Source organism: Oncorhynchus gorbuscha, unplaced genomic scaffold, assembly GCF_021184085.1.
Source record: "Oncorhynchus gorbuscha isolate QuinsamMale2020 ecotype Even-year unplaced genomic scaffold, OgorEven_v1.0 Un_scaffold_9100, whole genome shotgun sequence".
NCBI lineage: Eukaryota > Metazoa > Chordata > Actinopteri > Salmoniformes > Salmonidae > Oncorhynchus > Oncorhynchus gorbuscha.
The window spans coordinates 7,501-13,331 of NW_025752142.1; the positions used below are offsets into that span (position 1 = coordinate 7,501).

General features: G+C 56.4%; 1 pseudogene; it reads right to left on the reverse strand.

Annotated features, from left to right (window-relative positions):
- The window catches only part of LOC124030060, a 9,811-nt pseudogene extending 5,869 nt beyond the window's left edge, over positions 1–3,942 (reverse strand).
- Positions 3,943–5,831: the final 1,889 nt, after the last annotated feature.

The following is a 5,831-nucleotide window of genomic DNA, read 5'->3' on the forward strand; positions in this document are numbered from 1 at the left end:
AGATGAGGAGGGGAGGAGAGAGGGAGGGAGGAGAGAGAGATGAGAGGGATTGAGGAGAGAGAGATGAGGGGGAGGAGAGAGGGGGAGGAGAGAGGGAGGAGACAGAGAGATGGGAGTGAGAGAGAGTGGGAGGGAGGAGAGAGAGTGGGAGGGAGTGAGAGAGAGATGAGGGGGAGGGAGAGAGGGGGAGGAGAGAGGGGGAGAGAGAGGGAGAGAGAGAAGGAGGGAGGGAGAGAGAGAAGGGAGGGAGGAGAGAGAGAAGGAGGGAGGAGAGAGAGAAGGAGGAGGAGAGAGAAGAGGGAGGAGAGAGAGGGAGGAGGGAGAGGAGAGGGAGAGGGAGGAGAGAGAGAGGGAGAGAGGGAGGGAGGAGAGAGAGATGAGGGGGAGAGAGAGGGGGGAGGAGAGAGGGGAGAGAGAGGGAGGAGAGAGAGGGAGGAGAGAGAGAAGGAGGGAGGAGAGAGAGAAGGAGGGAGGAGAGAGAGAAGGGAGGGAGGAGAGAGAGAGGGAGAGAGAGAGGGAGGAGAGAGAGAGGGAGAGAGAGAGGAGAGAGAGGGAGAGAGAGAGGGAGAGAGAGAGGAGGAGAGAGGGGGAGAGAGGGAGAGGGGAGAGAGGGAGGAGAGAGAGAGGGGGAGGAGGGAGAGGGGGAGGAGAGAGAGGGGAGGGAGAGAGAGAGCGAGGAGAGAGAGAGAGCGAGGAGAGAGAGCGGAGAGAGAGAGAGGGAGGAGAGAGAGAGGGAGGAGAGAGAGACATGAGGGAGGAGAGAGAGAAATATGAGGGAGGAGAGAGAGAAATATGAGGGAGGAGAGAGAGATGAGGGGAGGAGAGAGGGGGAGGAGGAGAGAGAGGAAGGGGAGAGAGAGAGAGTGAGGAGAAAGAGAGGGAGGAGAGAGAGAGGGAGGAGAGAGAGAGGGAGGAGAGAGAGAGGGAGGAGAGAGAGAGGAGGAGAGGGAGAGGGAGGAGAGAGAGAGGGAGGAGAGAGAGAGGAGAGAGAGGGAGGAGAGAGAGAGGGAGAGAGAGGGAGGAGAGAGAGAGGGAGAGAGGGAGGAGAGAGAGAGGAGAGAGGGAGGAGAGAGAGAGGAGGAGAGAGAGAGGGAGAGAGGGAGGGAGGAGAGAGAGATGAGGGGGAGGAGAGAGGGGGAGGAGAGGGAGAGAGAGGGAGGAGAGAGAGGGAGGAGAGAGAGAAGGAGGGAGGAGAGAGAGAAGGAGGGAGGAGAGAGAGAAGGAGGGAGGAGAGAGAGAGGGAGAGAGAGAGGGAGGAGAGAGAGGGAGAGAGGGAGAGAGAGGGAGAGAGAGAGGGAGAGAGAGAGGGAGGAGAGAGGGGGAGAGAGAGGGAGAGAGAGGGAGAGAGAGAGGAGGAGAGAGGGGGAGAGAGAGAGGGAGAGAGGGAGGAGAGAGAGGGGGAGGAGAGAGAGAGCGAGAGAGAGAGAGCGAGGAGAGAGAGAGGGAGGAGAGAGAGAGGGAGGAGAGAGAGAGGGAGGAGAGAGAGACATGAGGGAGGAGAGAGAGAAATATGAGGGAGGAGAGAGAGATGAGGGGGAGGAGAGAGAGATGAGGGGGAGGGGAGAAAGAGAGGAGAGAGAGAGGAGGAGAGAGGGGGAGGGAGGAGAGAGAGTGAGGAGAAAGAGAGGGAGGAGAAAGAGAGGGAGGAGAGAGAGAGAGGGAGGAGAGAGAGAGAGGGAGGAGAGAGAGAGGGAGAGAGAGAGAGGGAGAGGGAGGAGAGAGAGAGGGAGAGAGAGAGGAGAGAGAGGGAGGAGAGAGAGAGGGAGAGAGAGGGAGGAGAGAGAGAGGGAGAGAGAGGGAGGAGAGAGGGGAGAGAGAGGGAGGAGAGAGAGAGGGAGAGAGGGAGGGAGAGAGAGAGGGAGAGAGGGAGGAGAGAGAGAGAGAGAGAGGGGGAGGAGAGAGAGAGGGGGAGCGAGAGGAGCGAGAGGGAGGGAGGAGCGAGAGGGAGGGAGGAGAGGAGGGAGGGAGGAGAGAGAGGGAGGGAGGAGAGAGAGGGAGGGAGGAGAGAGAGGGAGGGAGGGGAGAGAGGGAGGGAGGGGAGAGAGGGAGGGAGGGAGAGGGAGGGAGGAGAGAGGGAGGGAGGAGAGAGAGGGAGGAGAGAGGGAGGGAGGAGAGAGGGAGGGAGGAGAGAGAGGGAGGAGAGAGAGAGGGAGGAGAGAGAGAGGGAGGAGAGAGAGAGGGAGGAGAGAGAGGAGGAGAGAGAGGAGGGAGAGAGAGAGGGAGGAGAGAGAGGGAGGAGAGAGAGAGGGAGGAGAGAGAGAGGGAGGAGAGAGAGAGGGAGGAGAGAGAGAGGGAGGAGAGAGAGGGAGGGGAGAGAGGGGGAGGAGAGAGAGGGGGAGGAGAGAGAGGGGGAGGAGAGAGAGAGCGAGGAGAGAGAGAGGGAGGAGAGAGAGAGGGAGGAGAGAGAGGGAGGAGAGAGAGAGGAGGGAGGAGAGAGAGAGGGAGGAGAGAGAGAGGGAGGGAGGAGAGAGAGAGGGAGGAGAGAGAGAGGGAGGAGAGAGAGAGGGAGGAGAGGAGGGGAGAGAGGGAGGGAGCGAGAGGGAGGGGAGGGAGGGAGAGAGAGAGAGAGAGGGAGGAGAGAGAGGGAGGAGAGAGAGGGAGGAGGAGAGAGGGAGGAGAGAGGGAGGGAGGAGAGAGAGAGGAGAGAGAGGAGAGGGAGGAGAGAGAGAGGGAGAGAGAGAGAGGGAGGAGAGAGAGGGAGAGAGGAGAGAGGAGCGAGAGGGAGGGGGAGAGAGAGGGAGGAGAGAGAGAGAGAGAGGAGAGGGAGAGAGAGAGAGGAGAGAGAGAGGGAGGAGAGAGAGAGGGAGGAGAGAGAGAGAGAGAGAGAGGAGGAGAGGAGAGGGAGGGAGGGAGAGAGAGGGAGGAGAGAGAGAGAGAGGAGGAGAGAGAGAGGGAGGAGAGAGAGAGAGGAGGAGAGAGAGGGAGGAGAGAGAGGGAGGGAGAGAGAGAGGGAGGAGAGAGAGAGGGAGGGAGAGAGGAGAGGGAGAGAGAGAGAGGGAGGAGAGAGAGAGAGAGAGAGCAGAGAGGGAGGGAGGAGAGAGAGCGAGGAGAGGAGAGAGGGAGGGAGAGCAGAGAGAGGAGGGAGAGAGAGAGAGGAGGAGGGAGAGAGAGGGAGGAGAGAGAGAGGGCAGGAGAGAGAGGGAGGGAGGAGAGAGGGAGGAGTGAGAGAGGGAGGGAGGAGAGAGAGAGGGAGGAGAGAGAGAGAGAGGAGAGAGAGGGAGGGGAGAGAGAGGGAGGGAGGAGAGAGAGAGAGAGAGAGAGAGAGAGAGAGAGAGAGAGAGAGAGAGAGAGAGAGAGAGAGAGAGAGAGAGAGAGAGAGAGAGAGAGAGAGAGAGAGAGAGAGAGAGAGAGAGAGAGAGAGAGAGAGAGAGAGAGAGAGAGAGAGAGAGAGAGAGAGAGAGAGAGAGACAGAGAGAGAGAGAGAGAGAGAGAGAGAGAGAGAGAGGGAGAGAGAGAGAGAGAGAGAGAGGGAGGGAGAGAGGGAGGAGAGAGGAGGGAGGAGAGAGAGAGAGGGAGAGAGAGGGAGGGAGGAGAGAGAGAGGGAGGAGAGAGAGGGGAGGAGAGAGAGAGGGAGGAGAGAGAGAGAGAGAGAGAGAGAGAGAGAGAGAGAGAGAGAGAGAGACAGAGAGAGAGAGACAGAGAGAGAGAGAGGGAGCAATAATATTAGAATGAATAAACCAACACTGATTAGTTGTTGTTTTTTATGAAGAATAATACTGACCAATGTGTAACATCTTTCTCAAGATGTCTAGGAAGCAACAAATTCCCATCTATCAAGTCTAAGGTTGAATAAAGACCATCTGGACTTTTCCTAGCCCCTGAAAACTCTCCCATGTTCTCCATCTTACCAGGTTGTGACGTTCTGAGGAGTCCCCGTGTTGGGTGTCCCTGCTCCTGGTGACCTCTGGCAGAGCGTCCCTGGGGCTGAAAGACACAGCGGCCCTGTTAGAACAACCATGGTGTGGAGAGGATGACCAGAGATTAAATTACACTACCAACAGGATGTGGACACCTGCTCGTCTAACATCTCATTCCATCACCATGTGCATTAATATGGAGTTGGTCCCTCTTTGCTGCTATAACAGCCTCCACTCTTCTGGGAAGGCTTTCCACTAGATGTTGGGACATTGCTGCTATAACAGCCTCCACTCTTCTGGGAAGGCTTTCCACTAGATGTAGGAACATTGCTGCTATAACAGCCTCCACTCTTCTGGGAAGGCTTTCCACTAGATGTTGGAACATTGCTGCTATAACAGCCTCCACTCTTCTGGGAAGGCTTTCCACTAGATGTTGGAACATTGCTGCTATAACAACCTCCACTCTGTAGCTGAGAGAACGGCTTGCCACTCAGATGTAGGAACATTGCTGCTATAACAGCCTCCACTCTTCTGGGAAGGCTTTCCACTAGATGTAGAACATGCTGCAGAACAGCCATGCCAGTAGACAGAGAACAGCCACTGCTAGTAGACTGAGATAACAGCTCGCCAGTAGACGAGAGTAACAGCCCGCCAGTAGTCAGTGATAACAGCCACGCCAGTAGTCTGGAGATAGCTGCTACGCCAGTAGATCAGAGAACAGCTACGCCAGTAGACGAGAGATAACAGCCACGCCAGTAGACGAGAGATAACAGCCACGCCAGTAGACGAGAGATAACAGCCACGCCAGTAGACGAGAGATAACAGCCACGCCAGTAGACGAGAGATAACAGCAACGCCAGTAGACGAGAGATAACAGCAACGCCAGTAGACGAGAGATAACAGCAACGCCAGTAGACGAGAGATAACAGCAACGCCAGTAGACGAGAGATAACAGCAACGCCAGTAGACGAGAGATAACAGCAACGCCAGTAGACGAGAGATAACAGCAACGCCAGTAGACGAGAGATAACAGCAACGCCAGTAGACGAGAGATAACAGCCAACGCCAGTAGACGAGAGATAACAGCCACGCCAGTAGACGAGAGATAACAGCCACGCCAGTAGACGAGAGATAACAGCCACGCCAGTAGACGAGAGATAACAGCCACGCCAGTAGACGAGAGAACAGCCACGCCAGTAGACAAGAGAACAGCCACGCCAGTAGACGAGAGATAACAGCCACGCCAGTAGACGAGAGATAACAGCCACGCCAGTAGACGAGAGATAACAGCCACGCCAGTAGACGAGAGATAACAGCCACGCCAGTAGACGGAGATAACAGCCACGCCAGTAGACGAGAGATAACAGCCACGCCAGTAGACGAGAGATAACAGCCACGCCAGTAGACGAGAGATAACAGCCACGCCAGTAGACGAGAGATAACAGCCACGCCAGTAGACGAGAGATAACAGCCACGCCAGTAGACGAGAGATAACAGCAACGCCAGTAGACGAGAGATAACAGCCACGCCAGTAGACGAGAGATAACAGCCACGCCAGTAGACGAGAGATAACAGCAACGCCAGTAGACGAGAGATAACAGCCACGCCAGTAGACGAGAGATAACAGCCACGCCAGTAGACGAGAGATAACAGCAACGCCAGTAGACGAGAGATAACAGCCACGCCAGTAGACGAGAGATAACAGCCACGCCAGTAGACGAGAGATAACAGCCACACCAGTGGACGAGAGATAATAGCCACGCCAGTAAACGAGAGATAACAGCAACGCCAGCAGACGAGAGATAACAGCAACACCAGCAGACGAGAGATAACAGCAACAACCGGCAGACGGCAGAGATAACCAGTAGAGCATCGAGGAGGTTTGAAGGAGATTGTTGACGAGAGATAACAGCAACACCGGCAGACGAGAGATAACCAGTAGAGCATCGAGGAGGGTTTGAAGTGAGATTGTTA